Source organism: Lissotriton helveticus, chromosome 3_1 (genome assembly GCF_964261635.1).
Source record: "Lissotriton helveticus chromosome 3_1, aLisHel1.1, whole genome shotgun sequence".
Taxonomy (NCBI): domain Eukaryota; kingdom Metazoa; phylum Chordata; class Amphibia; order Caudata; family Salamandridae; genus Lissotriton; species Lissotriton helveticus.
In genome coordinates, this window is record NC_136061.1 from 1,114,607,087 (window position 1) to 1,114,631,663 (window position 24,577).

Genomic DNA, 24,577 nt, shown 5'->3' on the forward strand with positions numbered 1-24,577 from the left:
CAGTACGTTGCGGACAATTTCATTGCTGTTGCTCGATATGTAACGTCCTACATTACAAAATCAGAAAAGACAGATTTGAAAGAAATGTGGGAAGAGATTTCTCACAAGAAGACTCTAAGTAAGAAATTATACGGTTTCAGTTTGAAGATGTTATAGCATCAAGAATTTGGAGCATATGAATGCTCAGATCGGTTTTCATCTGCAAGTCTATACTCCAAATCTAGAAGAAAAATTTGGGTGAGTCTAGGTCTTGCAGCAATGCGAAATCGGGTACTGAAAACTGTTCAGGAAATTGAATATTGAGCAGAAAAAGATCCAGAAAGTACAGATATTTAAAAAAAGAATATATTGGACACATATTACCCAAATAGAAGTCATCACCTTGAGAACATGTGTCTCTATGAAGAACTGCAAAACTGCACTTTTAAACGGAATATTACAGAGAACATCAATGATGGAAAATATGGAGTAATTGGTTCCTAAGGATGTCTGGTGAAACAAACGAAAGGAAATTTGATTAATCACAGGAAGCTGAGTTGCGACACTGCTGATAAAAGGGAATTTTACTATTTAGCCCTTTTGCAACTGTTCAAACCATGGCGTTCAGAACTGTAATTACTTGGAGATTTCCAAAGCTATGAAGATTCCTTCAATGCTTGTAAAGAGAGCATAGAATGTACAGTTTTTGCAAATTATCTGACAATGTTGAACAATGAAATTGATCAAGAAGCTACAATTGCAGCTAAGATTGCTAGAGACAGTTTTGAAGACAGTCAAAGTTCTGCTCCACTGAGTCAAGATCCACTAGGACAACCAATTCTTGAAAATGAAGCTGCAATCGCCATGAATAAAGTGGAAACAGCAATGCATCAAGCTCAAGAAGATATTATGGACTTAGGAAACTTGGAAGAACAACTAAATGTCAAACAGAAAGAAATATATCAGCAAGTGAGACAACAGATTGACCATGGATTTCATCTTGAAAAGAAAGAATGCACATGTACATCATTTCAACCTATCCGAATGTATGTGAGTGGACAAGCTGGAACAGGAAAAAGTTTCCTAATAAAGTAATCACCAGTTATTTACAGAAAACAACTGAGTCACATTTGTCTTGAGTTGTAACTGCTCTAACTGGGTTGGCAGCACACAACATCAAAGCATTTACATTACATCGCTTACTAATGATACCTGTGGAGCATGAAAATAAATTGGAATATCACAAGCTATCTGGAGAAGCTTGTTGCGAAGTTTCAAGAGTGCTGAAGAAAATGAAACTTCTGATTATTGATGAGGTAAGCATGGTCTCAAACTTAGTGCTTGCTTTTGTGCATTTAAGAATGCAGCAAATTCTTAAAACAGAGTATGATGTGTTATTTGGAGGAAAACATGTCTTAGTTTTCGGAGATCTTCTGCAGCTTACTCCCGTAAAAGGACAACCAGTATTTAAAACACTTGCACATGAAGACACCAGAAAGTCTCTGCGTAGTGTTGGAAACATGAACGTTTGGTCATATTTTGAATACAAAGAACTCATTACAAATATGCGACAGGCAAATGATGTTGATTATGGAACTATTCGTCAAGATATAAGAATTTGACTACTGACAGCACATGGCAAACAAGCTTCAAAGAGTTGATTACTTTCCAATTTGTTTCCAAATGAAGATATAGTTCCTGAGAAAATATACATGAAAATTGCAGAAAACAAATCTGTAATCTGCTTAATGCCAACACTGCGCCAGTGTTGTATATTCAACGAACAACTTTTGAAACTGGAAAATGAAGAAATCATAAAAATGGAAGCCTTCGATAAAATAAAGCATGAAAGAATCACTATTATTTTGACAGAAAAATTGAAGACAAAATTGGATTCTTTAGAAAAATTGATACCTAAAACTGCTGGTTTAGAAAAGAATCTGTATGCATGTAGAAACTGACGAGTCATTTTCAGGCGTAAATTGGACGTAGAAAAAGGTTTAGTTTATGGAGCAATGGGCAAAGTTGTGGATTTTGTTAATTATCAGAATAACGATGGTATTGAATTCTTAAAAATTAAATTTGATCAGTTTGAAGGAATTAAACAAATTGGTTGTTGTTCAGTTCATTTTTTGCTTGTTAAAGATTTATATGTCCGTAGAAAACAGTTTCCACTTTCTCTGGCATATGCAGTGACTATTCATAAATCTTAAGGTTTAAGTGTTGACAGTGCTTTGGTGAACATTGGAAATACTGCGTTTAAAGAGGGTATGGCATATGTTGCTTTGTCGCGAGTCAGAACGTTATCTGGTTTATTAATGATTTATTTTGATGACAAATAGGTTACTGCAGATGCACACTGTGTAAAAGAGTATATTAGGTTAAGAAGAACATATGCTCTCAATTTAGGTCAATATCCTGTATTTGAAAACCGTGTAGTAGGTAAAAAAAGAATGTATGAGAATATCTGTGGAGAAGGTATGGAGAAGGAAAAAAACAAGATAATGTTGTCATAGCAAGCAAAAAGAAAAAGGACACTGTTGAAGAGATTGTTGGTTATCAGTATGAAAATTGTTCAGGTGTCAACTGCTATGCTAATTTAGTGGTCATTGTATTCTTTCTTGAAGATTTGCAAAAGCAAATTATGGAGAATCAGGAAAAAAAGATTTTGTTCCTTGTTGCATTCCATTTATGAAAAATCGAGAACTGATACAAGTGAAATACAAAGTGTTTGTGATGTTCGTAATCTTTTGGATGTATGTTCTAGTTCTACACAATTTATGCAAAATATCCAAAGAGATGCTCAGGAATTTCTAATGTATATGACTACTGTATTGGAAAATGAAGGTGTAGACATAGAGAATATTTTCTGCCTTTGTTATAAATGGGAACATCATTGTGAAAATTGAATGTATACATGTAGCACTAATGCTGACACTGAAAGATTACTATATTTGACATTACCGGTCTGTAAATCAGTGTATTTCAATAAATTAGTTAAAGCTGCAAATCAAAACATGGAGTGTAGGCAATGCAAATCAGAAATATTATCAACGATATTTATACAAAGATATGGACAATATATAATTTTAATGATGCAACGTTGTACAACTAATGGGAGAAAATTGGACACTTTAATAAAACTTTTTGTAGCAACTCAATGATCAATATCAGGAAGGACTTTTGTAGCAGTAGCAATAATTTTCTATTATGGTCCTTCCACAACATCTGGCCATCTTAATAAATGCTAAATTGAGCGAATGGAGAGAGATAGGACTAATCACTGAAGATGAATATAAATTTCTGTTGGTTGAATGTCCGTCCTTTCCTTGTATCTACGTGCTACCTAAGGTGCACAAAGGAGGACAATTCCCACCTGGTAGGCCTATAATCTCGGGGGTGGGGTCACCCACTGAAAAATTGTCCCAGTTTGACACTTAAAACTCCAAAAATGCGTCCCTAATTTGCCATCTTATGTTAGGGATAGTAAGGACATTCTAACAAAATTCAGAGACTTTGACTGGTCTGATGATTCAATGTTCGTTACTCTTGACGTATAAAGTTTTTGTACCTGCATCGATAAAGACTATGGCATCGGGGCGGTACAGTCCTTTCTTGATAAGGATGATGCAGGCCTTAATGACTATAATAGGATGATAGTCTCTATGATTGAGATCATCCTGACCAACAACTACTTTCTTTTTGACAGTCACTGGTTCCACCAAATACGTGGAATCGCGATGGGCTCCAAGTTTGCTCCCTCGTACGCCTGCCTCTTTATGGGGTGGTTTGGAAGGGAGCATTCTTAGGGCACAGGTGCCTCCCCCTGGACTAATAACATTGTGTACTGGGGGAGGTACATCGATGATGTGATCTGTTTGTGGTCTAGGTCGGTCGAACAATTGGACCAATATGTTACTTTTTTAAATGCAAACCCATTTAATGTCAAATTTACCATGACGCAAAACAAGGAACACATAAACTTCCTGGACATTCAGTTTTATAAAAAAATGGGTCAGATACATAGCACTCTCTTTAGAAAAGAGACTGCGTGCAACGCAGTGTTGCACGCAACTAGTGCACATCCCGCTCTTTGAAAAACAACGTCCCCTTTGGCGATATGATAAGAATCAGACGCAACTGCAGTGAGGGGGAGACTTTTAACACTCACATTAAAGATACCATCGAGAGATTTGCCAAACGGGGATACAAACAGGGGGTACTAAAAAGAGCAGAACATAGGATCCACAATCTAACAAGAGATGACACCTTACTGAAAAATCCACCAGGGATGGAAGAAATTCCAAAGCGAGGTTTATAACTCAATACACCTTACATAGTGGTAACATTTTCAAAAAATTTTGCAAAAATTGGCATCTTTTGACTGAGATACCAGGCTTAAAAGAGTAGATTGAAAATAGACCGTTGATTACTTACAGAAAGGGAAAAGCTTTGAAAAACATCCTTTGCCCGAGTTATGTAACTACACCAAAGACTGCACATACATGGTTACCCGCTAAACCAAAAGGCTTCTTTACCTGCGGAATGTGTAACATCTGTCCTCTGGGGAAGAATAAGACTCTAGGTTTCAGTTAAAACACCAGCAAGCAATATTCAATTGGCTACTTTCCAAACTGCAATACCACACATGTGGTTTATGCATTAGGTGATGTGGAACCATTTATGTAGGCAGCACTATTTGAAGTCTAATAACAAGAATTCAGGAACATTGACATGCCATTAGAACTAGAGTCACTAGAAATCCAATCACTAACCACTTTGTACAGGAGCATCCAGATGACACCTCGTTTTGGTTTCATGCTATTGATCATGACAATAGCATCACGACAAAAAGAGACACGATGGACATGTAATTTGAGGGCGGGACACAACACAGATGGGGAAATGCGTTATTTTCTTTAAAATCACGGATCAAGTTTGGTAGTAATATTCTTTGTGTGCTGGGCCCAGTAACACTGATCATGTGTTTATAAAGAACCCCAGAACCAAAGTGATTTGCACTTAATCTATGCCATAACAGCAGCTCATCAAAGTGGAATAACTACTGCTGTTTTTATTTTTAGCATGGTGTTACTCCAGTGGTGACCTCCCACTAACACTAATAATACTTTTGTTACTGTATTGTTACTGGGATTCTTCTCACTCATTTCTGTATATATAACTAGAGATGAGTCGGTTTTGCGTAATTTATATATATATTAAAAATGTTCCTTTTCTGTTTGTGGGTTGTTTAAAAATAACTTTTATTGTCTTTGTTTATTTTTTCAAATGCTTCGCAAATAGTCTTTTTTCTTGAATCTTTTGATGATGGTAATGCTTAATAGAACTCCCGGGCCATTAATAACTATAACAATAATAATATACAAACGCGCACTCCATCTCAATATTCTTGGACACAGCTTTCTCTGCACAATCCCATTATGCACATGTGATCCTGCAGGGCATGACGGGATGACGCGGATTACTTGAGCAGCGAAACAGGCATGGCGGGCATCTCGAGCTCGCTGGTATTATGGTGCGGTTCCCGATGAATAAGGTAACTGACTCATTGTTAAAGTATTGTATGCCTCGGCGTGTGTAACAGTGGGCCCTTTTGGGTTTCAACAAATGGCTAGATATGCTGAGTGGAAGTTATTTTGTTTACTGGACACGTTGGAACTAGGATATTACTGCAAACAAAACTCTTAGACTATATCAACACAGGGGATTTATCGAGTATGCACTGATTATCGGTGACATGTCTAGCACTACTATATTCAGGGTCTTATTATGTGTAATTGTTTACCGTTTTGTTTGCCATACTTTTCATTTGGTCACGGGGACTGCCTTTTTTGTGTTTCACTCACTGTGTGCAGTGTTTAACTGTATGGGGGCTCTAATTATGGAGGCCCACATATGCTTTGCTCTCGCGGCTTAACTTTTTGTATGCATAACTACTGTTTACTACCGAGGGCAGTTTACAATATCGGCACCTATCTTTTCTCGTTTTTCCCTTAGGGAGGACGAATGTAGATGGGCGGGCCGTATCATTACTATGATTTGGGGGTTATATGTGCCCCGTTGACTTTTCTGAGGTAAGTATATGGATATGGTGTACCTCGATGTTGAGCCCTTGACTTTATGAATTTCCTGACTCTTGTCTTATGATGTTTTCATACTTTCTTAATTTGTTAGCTGAACGACCGCTATTCCAGTTATCAGGTATCTCTTAGGTGACAGTGGGTTATTTATGCCTTTGTTTCGAACGATAAGTTGAGTGTATTTGTTGCGTGGCTAACAGTATTTGATTTCCTTTTTATATTGGTCATTTATTTGACGATTACTGAAAGGCCTTGCTATTATATGTTCTTTTTCCTTCTCATTTGTATTAGAACATTGGGCCCACTACGTTACCGACATTTAAAATATCCGTTTGCATAACGGAGAACTTCCTAACAATTGTTATTTACAATATGGAGGTAGGATACGTGTACTTACAACAGATATAGGTTTATGTCCACTTATTATTATAGTGATGGGTGGATTTACTCACCTTGGTGTTTTATCATTTTCCCCACCTTTTCTCTTTTAAATACCTTGTTTTAGAGATATAGCACCGGTCTGTACTTGAAATAAGGTTGCTTCTACACTTCCCACATAATTTCAGCAGAATTGAAGGGTAAAGAAATATACCTATGGTAAGATTTGCCACTATTTCAACAGGGGGTCCCCATGGGAAAGGTGTATGTATAGTATGCCTCGCTACTAGGGTTATATGTACACTTTGAACACCTTGTTGTGGCAGTACTGTTTATGGAGTCTCACCTGTTCTGTCTATAATGACATTATCTTATAATTGTATATATTTATTAACAAGAGAATTTATTTATCTGTATCGTAAGGCTGATCCTCTCATAGTGACTAAATCTATAACATTGTTGTTCTATTCAGAACGTCTCTTACATAACAATTGGAACATTCTAAATCTTTTGAACACTGTGTTTGAACCTCAAGAGGCGTTTTAGGTGAGATTCTCCTTATAGCTTGGACCTGAATCATGTTTGAGTTTTCTAACTTTGCCTATAGATGCTTAGTAGTTCTCCCTGTACAACTAAGCATGGGCTGAAAATTCGTTCCGCTCGCGGAATTTGCCGATTTTCTGCGAAATCGCGGTAAAATCCACGAATCAGCGGGGACGAATTTTCAGCCAAGCACTTACAGGATTACAGCAGCATGTGCAAAACCTGAAGCTAATTTTTTGTAACCTTTTACAAAAGGGTTACAAAGAAATTAACTTCAACTTGGGCACCTGCTGCTGTAAGCCTGTAAGTGCTTCCTGGCGCCTCGTTGCCTACTTGCAACTATTCTCTGACCCTGCTCTGACCTTTGAAGCAGGGTCAGAGAATGGTTACAAGTAGGCAATGAGGCGCCTGTCACGAAAATTAAACCTCAACAGGAAGCACTGACAGATATAAAAACACGCATTTGCAATGCAATAGGTCTCGCATTAGGAAAGTTTGAGCTATTGGTCTTGTAAAGGGCAATTTTTTTTATTTATGTGTTGGTTTTGAAAATAGCTAAATTAATAGCTTTGTCAATTATAACTTTTGCAAATGTGACACCTATAGCATTTGTAATGCAACATGTTTTGTATTTACGTGACTTAGCTGTATTGATATTACAAATTACAATGGCTTTTAATTTTTTTAAATAATTAATACTTAAATAAAAGTGATTTTAATTTATAATGGCAATAGCTTAAACTTTTGTAAATAACTTTTGTGAAGAATATGTTCAGTGTATTTTATTGTGACGAAAATCCAAGAAAAGAAGTTCTTGGATTGGTTAACATCTTTTTGTGACATTTGTAATAAAGTTTGAAACATTGAGAGAACATTTGAACCAGTTGTTGTTGAATGGTTGCCCAGATTGATGCTGGGGTGGGGCTGAGTGGTGCTGTGGTGATGCTGAGTGGTGCTGTGGTGGTGCTGACTGATACTGGGATGGTGCTGAGTGATGCTGGGGTGGTGCTGAGTGATACTGGGGTGGTACTGAGTGGTGCTGTGGTAGCGCTGAGTGATGTTGTGGTGGTGCTGATTGGTGCTGTGGTGGTGCTGAGTGATGCTGTGGTGGCGCTGAGTGATGTTGTGGTGGTGCTGATTGGTGCTGTGGTGGTGCTGATTGGTGCTGGTGTGGTGCTGAGTGATGCTGTGGTGGTGCTGGGTGATGCTGTGGTGGTGCTTAGTGGTGCTGTGGTGGTGCTGAGTGATAATGTGGTGGTGCTGAGTGATGTTGTGGTGGCACTGAGTGATGCTGTGGTGGGGCTGAGTGGTGCTGTGGTGGTGCTGAGTGGTGCTGTGGTGGTGCTGAGTGATGCTGTGGTGGTGCTGAGTGGTGCTGTGGTGGTGCTGAGTGATGCTGTGGTGGTGCTGAGTGATGCTGTGGTGGTGCTGAGTGGTGCTGTGGTGGTGCTGAGTGATAATGTGGTGGTGCTGAGTGATGCTGTGGTGGTGCTGAGTGATGCTGTGGTGGCACTGAGTGGTGCTGTGGTGGTGCTGAGTGGTGCTGTGGTGGTGCTGAGTGATGCTGTGGTGGTGCTGAGTGATGCTGTGGTGGTGCTGAGTGGTGCTGTGGTGGTGCTGAGTGATAATGTGGTGGTGCTGAGTGATAATGTGGTGGTGCTGAGCGATGCTGGGGTAGCGCTGAGTGGTGATGTGGTGATGCAGAGGGCAGAAAGGCACAAAAAGCAGTCTAACAAAGGGAAGAAGGGCAGAAAAACAAGGGAAAAACAAGTCTAACAGAGGGCAGAAGGGCACAAAAAACCAGTCTAACAGAGGACAGAAAGGCAGAAAAACAAGGGAAAAACGAGTCTAACAGGGCAGAAGGGCACAAAAAACGAGTCTAACGGGGCAGAAAGTCACAAAAACGAGTCTAACAGAGGGCAGAAGGGCACAAAAAACGAGTCTAACAGAGGGCAAAAGGGCACAAAAACAAGGGAATAACAGAGGGCAGAAGGGCACAAAAAACGAGTCTAACAGAGGGCAGAAGGGCGAAACACAAGGGAAAAATTAGTCTAACAGAGGGCACAAGGGCACAAAAAACGAGTCTAACAGGGGGCAGAAGGGCAGAAAAATAAGGGAAAAACTAGTCTAACAGAGGGCAGAAGGGCAAAAAAACAAGGGAAAAACGAGTCTAACAGAGGGCAGAAGGGCACAAAACACGAGTCTAACAGGGGGCAGAATGAATCCCGCCCTGCGTGTTTGTCCACGAAGATGACACCTTTTTGTGCAATACCTCTACTCAGCTGGAGTACTTTCTACTGTCTAATCAGTAAGTGCTCCGTCGTTGGCTAAATGTATAGGGGCAGATTTACAATGACTCGCGCATTCCCAGGGATGCACCAGTTATTGTGCGCCGCAGCTCCGCCACCCATGGTGCGCCGCATTTACAATGCGGCGCACCATGTGGCAAAAACGGCACAGATGCGTCACGCATCTGTCCTGTAAAATCAGCGCATTGCTTGAGCTGCGTCGCGCTTGGGACGCAGCTCCAGCAATGCTCTGGGGGCCCTATCTCCCTCATGCTGCATCAAGCCTTGCGCCTGCTTCAAGCAGGCGCAGGGTTTTGACGCAGCATTGGCCTAAAAGTGACTGAGTGAAATCTTGTAGATTTCACTCAGCCACTTTTAGGAGGTGGTCCTGCGCAGGAACGCCCTGCCCTGCGCCGGAACGCCTCCTGATGGCGCAGGGCTTTACAACGTGACGCATCTCTCAGATGCGTCACATTGTTAATACCCAGCACCATGGCGCATCTTTTGTGCTGCCGCTACGTCACAAAAGGTCTCGGTAGAGGGTGGCAGTGATGAACCAGACGGTGACAGTGATGAACCAGAGGGTGGCTGGGGTGAACCAGAGGGTGACAGTGCTGAACCAGAGGGTGGCAGGGATGAACCAGAGGGTGGCAGGGGTGAACCAGAGGATGGCAGTGATGAACCAGATGGTGGCAGGGGTGAACCAGAGGGTGGCAGTGATGAACCATAGGGTGGCATGGGTGAACCAGAGAGTTGCAGTGGTGAACCAGAGGGTGGCAGTGCTGAACCAGAGGGTGACAGTGGTTAACCAGAAGGTGGCAGGCAGTGGTGAACCAGAGGTGCTGTGATGAACCAGAGGGTGGCAGTGCTGAACCAGAGGGTGACAGGGGTTAACCAGAGGTTGGCAGTGGTGAACCAGAGGTGCTGTGATGAACCAGAGGGTGGCAGTCGTGAACCAGAGGGTGGCAGTGATGAACCAGAGGGTGACAGTGCTGAACCAGAGGGTGGCAGGGGTGAACCAGAGAGTGGCAGTGCTGAACCAGAGGGTGGCAGTAGTGAACCAGAGGGTGGCAGTGGTGAACCAGAGGGTGGCAGGGGTGAACTAGAGGGTGGCAGGGGTGAACCAGAGGGTGGCAGTGATGAACCAGAGGGTGGCAGTGGTGAACCAGAGGGTGCTGTGCCCATACACGACCGCATGGGTAACTTCCCATGCAAGCGGCCCGCGAACATGCAAAAAGCCCCGCAAACACGCAAAAAAACCCACGAACACGCAAAAAAACAAAAATCCGCAAATTCGCACGAATTCGCGGATTTTGCGGATTGAGCAATTCGATTTCGCGCTAATTCGCGGAACGCGAATCAACAAATTTCCCCCATACTTATGTACAACCAGGCTGTATATGACTGAGTCTCTTTTCCTCTCATCCTTCCTTTCTCTTATTCTCTTCTCTTCTTCTCTTCCTTAGTTGCTTTTCTCTCCATTTTTATTATTATAAGAATAAATATACCTATACTTCTCTCCCCAAAAAACATGTAAATATGTAAATAATTGGTAGGATGTGAATATGTATATGTTAAGATTGTATGTATATATATATATATATATGTATATAAAAAGCTCCAAAAATATAAGCCAGCACTCACGGGGGGTTCAATCCCGATAGGATTTATTAGGCACAAAAGAAATTGGTACAAACGCGTTTCAGCGGTACGCCTTCGTCAAATATATATATATATATGAGGTATTACTCCCTTCTATCTTCCCTGTTTTGGTTATGTGTGTAACCATAACTGGGTGTCCATTCCCTCCTTAGTTCCATCATACCTGGAAATCAATGGTCCTGCAGGGTGGAGTTGGTCTCCTTTTATATAAATGTAGATATATGTATACTGCAGGGTGGAGTTGGTCTCCTTTTGTATAAATGAATATATATGTATACTGTCTTCTTTTGGGATAATTGGTTACCCTCAATCATGCTCTTCTTAAACTGTACGTCGATTCGTTATATCTGTTTTGCTACATTCTAAATGTTGTTATAGATGTACTCTGTAAATATATGTATATAGTATGTATTATATATTTATGTTGTATGTCTGTGTATTTAGTACGTGTTTTATTTGTACTCTTTTCAGCCCTGAAGAAGTTCCGAAAGGAACAAAACACGTTGGCTGAGACTTCTTTTAAAGATTGAAAAAATAAAGGACTTAACTATGACAAAATTGGAAGTATTCTGGACTTTAATCTTTTGTGCACCATCCTTCTCTCCAACATCTGGACATTACACTGCCTATCTAAAATGTAACAAAGGCCAGACACTTTGTAATGATGCTCAGTTGGTTTTCAAACAACGTTTGCCTAACGAATTACCAAATTCCTACCTAATATTTTTAAAGCCAAAGTTTTAGGAAGATAATTCAGCCTCTGAGGAATTTATTATTTTGATTTAATAGGTTTACCATTGGACAATTTACATAAAAAGGAGTGCAAAAATACCATTGGCCTCATGGAAAGGTATATGTTTGAATTATGTACTTTTTCTTGCACATTGTCTTGGTGTACACTTTTAAGCGACAACATTTACAGTGTTTATAAATTTAAGTCATAAAATGTTCTTAGCATTAAGGATTTTATATATGTGTGATTTGTATTATATGGTATTTTTTTGAGGATGGATTCTTGTTGTTTTTTAAACAATCTTATTGATTGTTTTTTTTTTGCCCACTGTTATGTGATGAGTACTATTGAAATCACTGCTTCTAGTGAAATTCAATATATTCTAAGAACAGCAAAAAAGGCAAAGAAATTACTTTGTAAAATGTTTAAATTATGCTGTGTTGTTAAAAATATATTATTATATGTTATAACTATTTTTTCTTTTCTTTCACAGATCTTAATTCTAAAATAAGCAATTTACCACAATTTACATTATAAAAAACAACTGAATAAAATGTGTAGCATTTTTTAGATGTGTTACTGCTGAGGTAAGTTTAAGTAAGTCTTAAAATGCACAATGGCGTGTGTTTGCACACAGTTGAAAAAAGGGAAGATGGATGGAGTAGATTTGTGCCAGAGAATTCCATTGCAGACAGGTATCAAATAGGACACAGCTTCAGAGCACCTGTCTGCAAGACACATGGTATAGAATACAATAGGGAGATATGGTGGTCTTGTAGGGACTGGTAATTTCATAATTAAAAGAAATAAAACTCTTTAACTTAAAGCACATCACTGAGTGTTTTTGCATATGTCACATTAGGCCCCATCCCTTCTCTCCAGTAAGATATATATATACATGTCCTATACGTTTCCTAAAATGTAAGTACTTATAAATGTATCTTGTTCTCTGTTACAGAAATGTACTCCTATAATAAGAATTGGCATAGCCATTAACTCTCTTTCATATTTATTTAAGGAGCGGAAAAGGCACTCTGTATACCTTTTGTTTTCCATGTAAATACAATCTCATCATACACACCACTTTGCGTTGAAAAGGCGTTCTATAGGTGTTACTGTGCCTGTTTGCACAGAACACTGATAGAACAAGACACATCTCCAGTTTTATCAAAAATCATGTATCTGGACATGTGTGTGAATGCTGCACCATATTCCAATTGGTGTAGCAAGGCACAACAAGGAGAATTATTTTCACTTCTCCTCATTTTTTCTCTTTCAATATATGCTACAATGCACAGCATATATTGAAGGAGAAAAATGCCTTTACTGATTGTTTTTGTGGAGGAAGGTGTCCCTTCCTGCACAAAAACAATCTCCGCACGACACAGACATCCTTGCACCATGGTGCAAGGGTGCCTGTTTTACCACATGGCTGCAGTTTAAGCAGCTGTGCAGAGGGAAGCACAGATTTGCAACATATTCATGTACATATGTCACATCCCTGTGCTGTGGAAGTACCACAGCACGCTGTAGCTAAACACTTTACAGTGTCATGCTGCAGCACTTCCTTATTGTTCTGCACTTATCTATTCACCATACACCACAAATGCTTTCTTTCAGTCAATTATCTACTAGACATACATTCAAGAAAAACTTTCACACACTAGCATACAAGTTTAGCTCTTTTTTAACCAGAGTATTTAGTTCTGAAAAAACCTTTTTTTTCTTTTTGTTGTTTTATTTCTTTTTTTTGATTTTTTGAACGATTTGGGGTTTTATTTTTTTTATAGAGGGAAAAAATGTCAACAGGACAAACAGAACTAAAAACTATGAGTAAAAAAAGGAAACTAGCAACGGTGGTTGTCATTGGCATGACAAAAAAGGTCCACTGACTGTTCCCCACAAGAAATTCGACGGTTGCATTGCACGCAATGCATCCTCACTCTCCCAAATTGGGGACGTATATCTGAAGATGTTTAAGTGGATGGTGTTGCCCCAGATCTGCTAGCAACAGCCGCTGGTGCAGGAGCATTTCCCCATAATCTTCTCATTTCTTCTCTTGAGAAGTTGACTGGATGCCGTGTCTGCAGATGTTTCCACATGCTAGCCGTTCCACATGAGTATTTTTTATTTGGGTCTCCTCTGGAGAGGACCGCCTTGCAGATTTTGCAGGTAACCTTTGTTGCGTTTACCTTTTTCTACCCCGGTGGGAAAGTAAAAAACTTCCGGACAATCGAAGTATATTTCTCTGGAGGGGGAGGTTCAGGAACAAATTCTTTTTTGTCAGAATGTTCAGCTTCTGATGATGGTTGATTTGTAGCCATTTCTCCAAGATTCAGGACAAACAAGTATGGAATAACCAAAAAGAGCAGTTCTTGTTAGCAGAGGTCTTCTGCTAAGAAAGGTCTAACAAGAGTGATTGAAATGGGTGGGGTCCTTCAATACTTAGAATAGGAAGTGTAATGCACCAATCAAATCTTTTTTTTTTTGGTCACAGGGGGTCCGTGTAGGGTGTGCGCACGCAGCTCGCACCCAACTCGCACCCAGCCCGACTTCGCGAAATTGCATTTAAAAGTAATGTAGCTTTATTGAAAATTAAAGAATATTATTTTTATGATTAGCTCAGATGATGTCTTGTCTTAATATTTATACTAAATACATATGTATAAGTTTTTGGACATTAAAAAATGTTGCAGGAGTCGCGCATCCACCGCGTCCAATACGCATATGACGTCACGCGGAACCCTGCGACCGCCGCGTTGCATAATATGTACATGGCTGAGCGCCACTGTTGCCACTAACTCTGTGCACCACAAGTCAACACCACGTAGTTGTAGGCCCTTGCTTACCACTGCCTCCGGCCTACACTTCGGTCAGCAGGTCTCACACATATCCATTCCAATTCTGTCCTGCAAGACACACCATCATTGCTGGATGTTCACACGCTGAACTCTTCAGGTGCCACTAACTCTGTGCATCACAACTCATGTACCCTTTGTGATTGACTTTCGTGCTGTAGACACCGGATGCAACAATGTCACCTCATGCAGCAGGAATATCCCAAAGGGACATTAACAATTTCTTCCAACCAGCACACTCATCTCTGGTCCCCCTAACTCAGTGAATCACAAGTCATGGACCTTTTCAGATACAATCTTTTTGTGTGTGATTTAAGATCTGGTACCCCTCGCTTAGTGCACCACAAGTCATGGACCCTTTGTGATTGAATCTCTGTGTGCGATCTGATTATCACTGTTGTAGTTGTTGCCAGCACCAGCCATTCCCGGAGGGCTGGCTGGTGCTGGCAACCCACACGCATCCAGCATAGACATCACTGGACAAGTGACCCTGGTAATAAAAAGGTGCCGAGCACACATGCTCGTACCCAGTTCTACTATCTATCTAACTGTGTCCGTGTGTTCATTATGTATGCATGATGCTGCCCCTGGGCCCTACCACATTACATTGTGCTGTGGACAGCGCTCACAACCATGTTACCTCTGGCAGTGGGGAAAACTTTGGTTATATAACTTTGTCTTGGTCATTGTATAAGTATATAGGTGTAGAGACTGAATCATTAGAGTACAGCAAGGAGAGTGTATAGTGAATTACAAGTGCTTAGGAATTGGCAGAGTGATTGGATAAGTTCATATGTTGGCGGAACCTAACCCCCAAGCTTGAGCTTGGCTCTAATTGGCTGCCCTTCATGTGCCAATAACGGAAATTTGGGCTTTGCATGGCCCTGTATTGCTACAGCTGCACTGAATGTGCAATAAACATTCATATCCACACAGATATGTCATGTGCACGATCTTTCAAGTGAGGAAGTATGGATGAATGTAGGGTCAGTGATTCCCTCTACCTTCCATGTTGGCCATGTTGTGAGACTTGGGCCACAGGGTGACACATTGGTGCTTGCGGCCCATGTGGCACAAACACTACAACAAAGACACCTGCATCAGTTCATTCCTCATACAGCCCAGGACGGAACCACGTCCATAGCTCTGGAGTCATTGTGCACAGCCTCACGCAGGACTGGCATAGGCCAGGCTAGCCTACTCCGCTCACAATTACAGGGAGGAACAACAATGCCACATGTCCCAAGTTTTCCCTGTAGTGATCTGCTGATCACAGGTCTAGTTGTCAGCATGCCACAGCCGCTCATTCATGGCTGGTTTACATCCACACCACACCTATGCAGCACAGGCGTCACAGGACACATGACCCTGCCAATAAAAAGGGACAGGCGTACGTGCTCGATGCCATTTCCAACCTCTCTCGGGGTATATCCGTGTGGTGTGCATGTGGGCAAGGGGGCCCAGGGGCCTACAACATCATATTCCACCGCCCCAGAGGTGACATGATGGCCTCCACACCACCTTACACAATGATACAGGGTCCATGACATTTGGGGCACAGACTTGGTGGCAACGGATGCACTGTGGTCAGCACAGGCACACCGCCATGTGTTGGTGACTTTCAGTGCACTGAGGTAGGGGCACCATAACTACTGATCGAGTGTGCGGCCTGTGATGATGCCCTGTCCCGGCCGTCCGGTCAGCTCAGCTTTTGTGTGCCCTGCTGGGACGCAGTGTAGGCCTGAGCCATCAGACAGCGCGGGCCTACCGCCACATGGCGTCACCTTGCTGGTCACATAGTTACGGGCACCGCAAGTACTGAGCAGGTGTGCAGCCTGCGATGAAGCCAGGTGCACTGGTATGGCCTCTGTCATGGCAAAATCAAGAACCCAGCACCAAATGTGAGGCCTGGTGGCCTGTGGAGCGGGGCTGCATGACATGGAGGGTGCCCTGTCCATGGGCCCCAGGCCTGGGGCTTACAGCGGCACGCGGTGGGCCTCTTTTCTACATGCACTTTGCGAAAGGTGAGCAGAGAGGCTTGTTTGCGCAGCAGTGGGCAGTCACCTCTGGGTAGTGGGAGTGGATGATGTGCAGCAGCCTGGGTGTGCAGAAGCGGGCAGACACCTCCCTCGCTTCTTTGATGGATGCTTGACGCACAATTTTATCTTGCTTTTTGTCTAGCTGGCTGTGATTCACAGATTGTCGACCCCCCCGACATGGACCTCCCACTACGTGGCGATGACTTGAGTTCCACTGAGTTAGTGCCACCAGAGCTGAGAGGTTGTGCAGCCTGCGATGATACGTGGCCTTGATAACCATCCTGGCAATCAAGACCCAATTTGAATTGTGAGCTCGGCTGGACTGCGTGTACGCAACAGCTGAGGTGGTTGCTTCAGCACGTGGTGGGCCCTCTTATACACATGCCGGTGGCAGAAGGTGAGCAGAGAGGCTTGTTTATGTAGTGGCGGGCAGTCACCTCTGGGCATGGGAGTGGATAGTATGCAGCAGCCTGGGTGCGCAGGAGCGGGCAGACACCTCTGAGCAGTGGGAGTCATTGGGGTGCAGCAGCCTGGGTGCTCAGGAGCAGGCAGACACCTTTGGGAGGCGGGATTGGATGGGTTCAGCAGCCTGGGTGCGCAGGGGTGGGACAGCAATTTAGGCGTGTGCAGTTATATGTACTCTGCCATTACTGATTCTATACTATGTTTCAGATAAGTAAGCTTGAGGGCTGCACTATTTCCCGGCACGTGGTTGGAGACACACCAGTGGTGGAAAGGTGAGCTGTTAGGGTTTATTCCAGTGTCGGCACTCACTTTCCCTCTCCATCTCTTCCTTTCTCTCCCTCACACTCTCTCTTCTTCTCTCTCCCACTCTCTATCTATTCCTCTCACTCACACTGTTTCTCTCTTTTTCTTTCTCTTCCTCTTCCTCTCTTCCTCTCTATCTCACTATTTCTCTCTTTCTATCTTCCTCTCTCTCACACTGTTTCTCTCTTTCTCTCTCTCTTCCTCTCTCTCACTGTTTCTCTCTTTCTTCCTCTCTCTCACACTCTTTCTCTCTTTCTCTATGTCTTCCTCTCTCACTCTTTCTTTCTCTCTCCCTTCCTCTCTCTCACTCTTTCTCTCTCTCTCCTTTGATGGACGCATGACGCACAATCTTATCTTGCGTTTTGTCTAGCAGGCTATGATTCACATATTGTCACCCCCCCCCCGACACAGACCTCCCGCCACGTGGCGATGACTTGAGTTCCACTGAGTTAGTGCCACCAGAGCTGAGCAGGTGTGCAGCCTGCGATGATGGTGGGACAGTGATGAAGGCGTGTTCAGTTGTATGTACTCTGCCATTACTGATTCTATACTATGTTTCAGATGAGTAAGCTTGAGGGTTGCACTATGTCACGGCACATGGTTGGAGACACACCGGTAATGGAAAGGTGAGCTGTGAGGGCTTTGTCCACAGTGTCGGCACTCATTCTCCCTCTCCATATTTTCCTTTCTCTCCCTCACACTCTTTCTCTCTCTCTTCCACTCTCTCTCACTCTTAATCTCTTCCTTTCTCTCTCTCTCACACTGTTTCTCTCTTTCTCTCCCTCTTCCTCTCTCTCTCACTCATTCTCTCTCACTCTTTCTCTATCTCTTCCTCTCTCTCACACTGTGTCTCTCTTTCTCTCTCTCTTTCTCTGTCTATCACACTTTCTCTTTTCCTCTCTCTCTCACTCTTTCTCTCTTTCTCTGTCTTCCTCTCTCTCTCTCTCTTTCTTTCTTTCTCTCTCTCTTCCTCTCTCTCACTCTTTCTCTCTCTCTCCTTTGATGGGCACATGATGCACAATCTCATCTTTCTTTTTGTCTTGCAGGCTGTGATTCACAAATTGTCGAGGGATGACACGCCATAGCTGTATCTACTTTTATTTTATTGTTCTGTTTAAATAAAATGTTTTGTATGAAAATCCATAGATGACTGAGATTCTCATTTATCCAACCGCACTTGCACTTTTTTTTATAATAATTGTGCGACATCAGCCGATTTGTTACATTTGATGTTTGGGGGAGTCTGGGGGGATGGCGGCCAAGGGGCTGGTAGCGGGGGGGGGTTGTCAGGGCACTGTTGGGTGTCCGCGCTGCATGATCGTTGGCTCCATTGCATCTGTTGTCATTCAGGTGTGGCTGTGCACTGGGCTCCCTTGCATATTGCAGGTTGTAGTCCAACTTTACACTAGGTCAGAGCAAGTGTACACTTCCTGGTGCTAACACACCTTATCGCCTGTTTGGTACCCTCTTCGCTGATCTTGCTGGTGGTTGAGAAAGTTATGAAGTGGTGCGTTTGCTGCTTTTTGCACCGGAACGCCTACTCTGCATCTCATGAGCAATATTTGCCGGGGTCATCCGTGACAATGCGTTTTGAGGCTGCTATCGCTGGTAAACCGATTATATGGGCTGTTTGCACCAGCTTGTGAATGATGCATTACATTTATCACCATTTTGGCTTCGATAAAGTGCCGTTAACTCAGCGATGTGTCCTTGAGAATATGCCCTTCGATATTTGAAAGACCTGAGAAGTACTCGAGTGCCGCGCTGAGAGCCGCACAACAAGGGTGCGTTCACTTGGGGGCCGCGATGAGAGCTGGGCACTCTTCGTATTCATACTAGGGGCTGCGCTGAGAGCCACGCACCCTTCGTAACCACACTAGGGGGCCACTCTACATTCGCATTGGGGACTCAAACCCCGGAGGCATTCCCACATCTACATATTTATTTATTCAAAAGGGAGGGGGCCGCGTGGCCCCCTTCCCAGGCCACTTCTGGGCCCAGGAACCCCATCCCCTGGGGCCTGGTATCTCTGTTGGTGACCGTGGGGGAGCCCCAAAGCCCCCATGGTCCCGCCAGCACCCCGCCTCCGGCGGGAGCCGGCATTTCTTTTGGCCGGCATTTCTTTTGGCCAACGGGACCTGCTGACATGCAGCTTCCCTTGCCCAATTGCAATTCTGCTTTGCTTAATTGAACCTAGAGCACGTTTTCCTCCTCTGCCTTCAACAAAGCAACCAGGGTTTCCTATGACAGTGTGCGAGACATGCTACCACCCTCTCATAGCAAACAACAATGTCCCGGGGGTGAACGCCCCAGGACATTGCAAGAGCCGGCCCTGGGGAGTGGCGGTCCCCAGAGTCATCAAGGGCTCCAGCAGAGGAGTCACATGGCCCCCTCCCTCTATTTTCAAAACCCCGGAGAGGTGGTGTTTCCTGGGGCTTCGGGGAGCCTGTGAAGTCCCTCCTGCATATTTAATTGAAGCCCCGGGGGTGGCGATCCCCAAGGCTTGAAGGGGCATCGGATGCCTCCCAAAAATAATAAAACAAGCCCCGGGGAGGTGGCGGTCCCCGGGACTGTGGGAGGGCCATGTGCCCTCTCGTATCTAATTTACATAGCCATCAAAAGATGGTGGGCCCCTGCAATGTAATTATAGGATTGCCCCTGGAACCTGTCCCACCCGGTGGCTCATTTAAATTTAGTGGGGCAGCCCCCGCGTAATTTTTTTTTTTATCCGGATGCGCACACCCAGCGCACATTCTGACGTTTTTATTTTTAAATCAAAAAAATTGAGGCCTGGGGGTCCTTGTGGGACCACCGTGAGCAGAACTAAGGAGTCAGGGTGTTTCTACCCTGCCCCCTTTTCTTCTCTTTTAATCTTTTTTTGACTGTTTTCTTGTGACTTGGTTCTACTGAGTCACAAGATGGCTGCCAACACTTCCTAGTTTGGAGTGTTGGCAGCCAATCGCAGCGAAGCTCATGGTCATGGCAGCTAATCACCGTGAAGCGCTTGGTCAGGGGTGGACGAACCCACCGCTGGCCCAGATATTGAAACTTTTATTTTTTTTTAATTCTCAGCAACTACTGAACGGTTAAACACCATTTAAAAAAAGTCACTCTGTTAATCAAGCACTACCTTTTTGCCAAATTTGGTGTAAATCCATTCAGCAGTTCGGGCTGTACCCTTGGCTAAAGTTTCCTATGGGTAATTGATTTTTTTGACTACTGAACGGATTTACACAATTTAAAAAAAGGTTGCTTTCTGAACCAAGCTCTACCTTTTTTGCCAACTTTGGTGTAATTCCGTTCAGCAGTACGGGCTGTAGCTTGTCATAAAATTTCCTATGGAAATTAACATGGAGAAAACACTTTTTGGGACCCCCCTTTTTCCTCAGCCCCCGCTTGACGAAAAGAGCTGACCTGGATAGACCTTTTCTTTGGAGAATTTCACGACCATTCGTCAAACGACGCCAAAATTATTAGCAACTAGGTTCTAACTATAACTACCTACTGGCGACCGTCAGTGATGTCATGAGTGATATCACTAACAATGTCATGAGTAATGTAATATGTAACGTCATCAGCAGTGCATTGTGGGCGCGCAAGTTATAGTTACCTGAACTAACTATAATGGGGGAAATTCTATGGTTATGTACGAGAGAAATGTCCTGCTAACTATAACAGCCCTGAAAACCTATGCTTTTTAAGCGAATATGTAAGGTTTTTTAAATGCTAATTTCTAACTATAACGTGTCTGAAACCTATGGTTTTTTCAGTGAATTTCAAAGGTTTTTTAAATGCTAATTTCTAACTATAAAGTGTCTGAAAGGTATGTTTTTTCAGTGAATTTCAAAAGTTTTTTTAATGGTAATTTTTAAGTGTAATAATAGTTATATCTATTTTTGGTACTGATTTTCCACAGTTTTTTAGCTTTTTATTTTTAAATATTTTATTTATTAAATAACATTATATATTTTTTTAATGAAAATTGCAAAAAATAAATGTTTTACATTTTAAACTGAAATATTGGTTAATGTTTTTTTTTTGTTTAATATATTAAATCATTTTCTATATTTTTTATTTTGAGTCGCGCACTCCAAGCGTACCCATCACGATAGGTGCCGGATTCTAACCGCCATTTTATAAAAGTCGTGAAGGATCCGTGTACATTGAGCAACGGCTTCGTGTTTTTTCAGTTACGTCATATACATTTAACATTACGTGATGTGTGCGATAGGTATGCGACGGATCCACGACTGCTGCTCCCGGGCATTCGTGACACATGCGCATTACGGTACGCGATGCTGGCGCTGTGGCGGGTCCCGCGTGACGCCATATACATGATGATGCGCGCTGGATGCGCCACTCCCGCAAATTTCTTTTATGTCTAAAATGATATATATGTATCTTTAATATACATATTAGGGCAAGACATTATCTAAGATACTTATAAAAATATTATATTTGTACTTAAAATAAACTTATATTACTTTTAAATGTACTTTCGCGAAGTCGCGTTGGTTGCATGCTTTGTAAGCGCAGGGTGTGCGGATGCCATCTGACCTGCAAAAAAAATATTTGATTGATTCATAACATTTCCCATTGTAACTATTGAAGGACCCCACCCATTTTAATCATTCTTGTTGGAGCATCTTTGTAGAGATATCTCTGTTCTTTCAATAACCCTTTTTTCATCATTTTTTGGTGCTTATTAAAAAAAATATCAAAATCATGGCTTCTGGACTACAGCAGTAGGAGGAGGAAGGATCTTCAGAAGAAGATTTTTTGCAGGAGGCTCCACATCCTCAAAGGCCTGAATTCATCGTGTGGAAATTCTTCACCTTTCCACCCAGGCAGAAAAAGGTGAAGGCTACGAAGGTGACCTGCCGCATTTGTCAAAGAGTGTTGTTAAGAGGTAGTGAGAAGAAATATTCTTGTGGAACTGCTTTGATGTACAAACATCTAAAAACAACACATCCTCTCAATCTGGCTCTGGAGGAATGTAGGTGAGCTGCAATGAACCCTCCAACTGCAGTTGCAAGCACTTCGGGTACATCGTCAGGCACACCTGCACCAGAAATAAGGCCAGAGTTTGCCTTCCTAGAACAGCACTGTGTGAAGTGCAAAAAACTGATATGTTTTGGAAAGCAGTCTGTGGAAGCAGTTTGTGCTACGCAACAGAACAATTGTTGCTAATTTTTTGTTTGCTTTGTTTTATAAAATGGAAAATAATTCCTGCATTTTGCAGATTTTGTCATTCTTTTTTTGTTTTTAAAAAACATCAAAAAAATGCAAAATTGTTCATAAAAAAATATATATATAAATAAAAAAAGAAGAAAAAAAGTTCTTATCAGAACTACCTCATCTGTTTAAAGAAATAACTATAATTGTATTGTACTGTGTGAAAGTTTGGTTGAACATATGTGTTGAGCATGAATGACTGAAAGAATGTATTAGTAGTGTATGGTGAATTTATAGGTGAAGATTTATGAGGAAGTACTGTAGCATTATAGTGAAAGCTCTTTAGCTGCATTGCGCTGTGGCACTTCTGAAGCACAGAGATGTGATTTATGTACATAAATATGTTGCAACTCTATGCTTCCCCCTGCACTGCTGCACAAACTGCAGCCATGCGGTGACACAGGTACCCTTGCACCATGGTGCAAGGATGTCTGTGTCGTGGGGAGATTGTATTTGTACAGGAAAGGACACCTTCCTGCACAAAAACAATAAGTAAAGGCATTTTCCTCTTTCAATGTATGCTGTGAAATGCAGCATGCATTGAAAGAGGAAAAATGAGGAGAAATGAAAACAATTCTCCTCATTGTGCGATAGCCAGTAGGTATATATAGTTAGGACCTAGCTACCATAGGAAATCCGCAACATTCTATTGGGAATAACTTTGGCGCCGGTTGAGGAATTTGCGTGTAATTTCCCAACATTTTGGCCAGTTCCGCTGCTCTCCTTCCCTGAAAGCTTCGAGGAGATTCGTGAAGTGGGGGCTGAGAAAAAAGGGGGGTCCCAAAACGTGTTTTCCCCATGTTCATTTCCATAGGACCTTCTGACAAGGCTACAGCCCGAACCTCTGAACGGAATTACACCAAACTTGGCAAAGTTGTAGGGAATGGTACGCAGAAGTGCCTCTGCTATATTTGGTGAACATTGCTCCAGTGGTTTTTATGAAAATTAACTTCAAAAACACATATATATCTGGGCGGAGCCTAACCACACATCTCATCGTGAGATCTGATTGGCTGTCAGCACTGTAGAAACGAGTCCACGCGTGAGATTCCACCAAGTAGGTTTATTACAGGAGTAAAACAACTTGTACATCCACAGGAGGCAGGAGAGGTCCAACCCGAGTCATATCCAACTGCTATCTACTGTCCACTCTTACATTCCACCTCACTCGCCATACATTCTACATGACATGCTATCATTCCATGAATGACATAACATTGGAATACTACACACCTCCCTCCTGAAAAACAACAAAAACAAACAAAAAAAAAATGTTTTTTGATAAATTCTACAAGAAATTATTTAAGAACATACAAAATCTCTAAATTTTCCAGGGAAACATTTCACACGAGAACTGCTGCGTACATAAACAGGTTCTAAATTACGATCTTGGGAGCATTCATTGGAAACAATTTCATCTACATTAGAAGGAACAACCTGTGAAGAAAAATCATTAGTACAAATCTGGGGAACAATTACATGAGATGACTGTAAATTGTCAAATACTTCATGCGAACCGGGAAAGTTTGAATCAATTTCAGACAATGACTCACTTTTACACGATTTTGCATCCAAGGAAATATTCCTGTTCTCTAATACATTGGATCTGCAAATTGATATGCGTCTAAAATTCCAGATTTTGCCACCTTCTACTCTAACAGCTTTGCTGAAAACCTCAGTGACTTTAACTGGAGAAGACCACCTGGAAACACCCTTTGGAATAATACCACCAAACTTCACCCTTACAAGGTCACCTACAGATATTTTGGAAGAAATATTTTCCTGAGGAGACTTCAGCAACATCCTTTCTTGGTATTTACTAACACGATCTCTAACATCTTTCATGTTTAACTCCGAATATACAGGATCCCTCGCCTTCAACCACCAAGGAAAAACTCTAGTGCCTGGCTTTCTACACCGTAAAATCTCAAAAGGAGATAACCCAGTAACAGAGTTGGGGGACATACGATACGTGAATAAAGTAGCTTGTAAA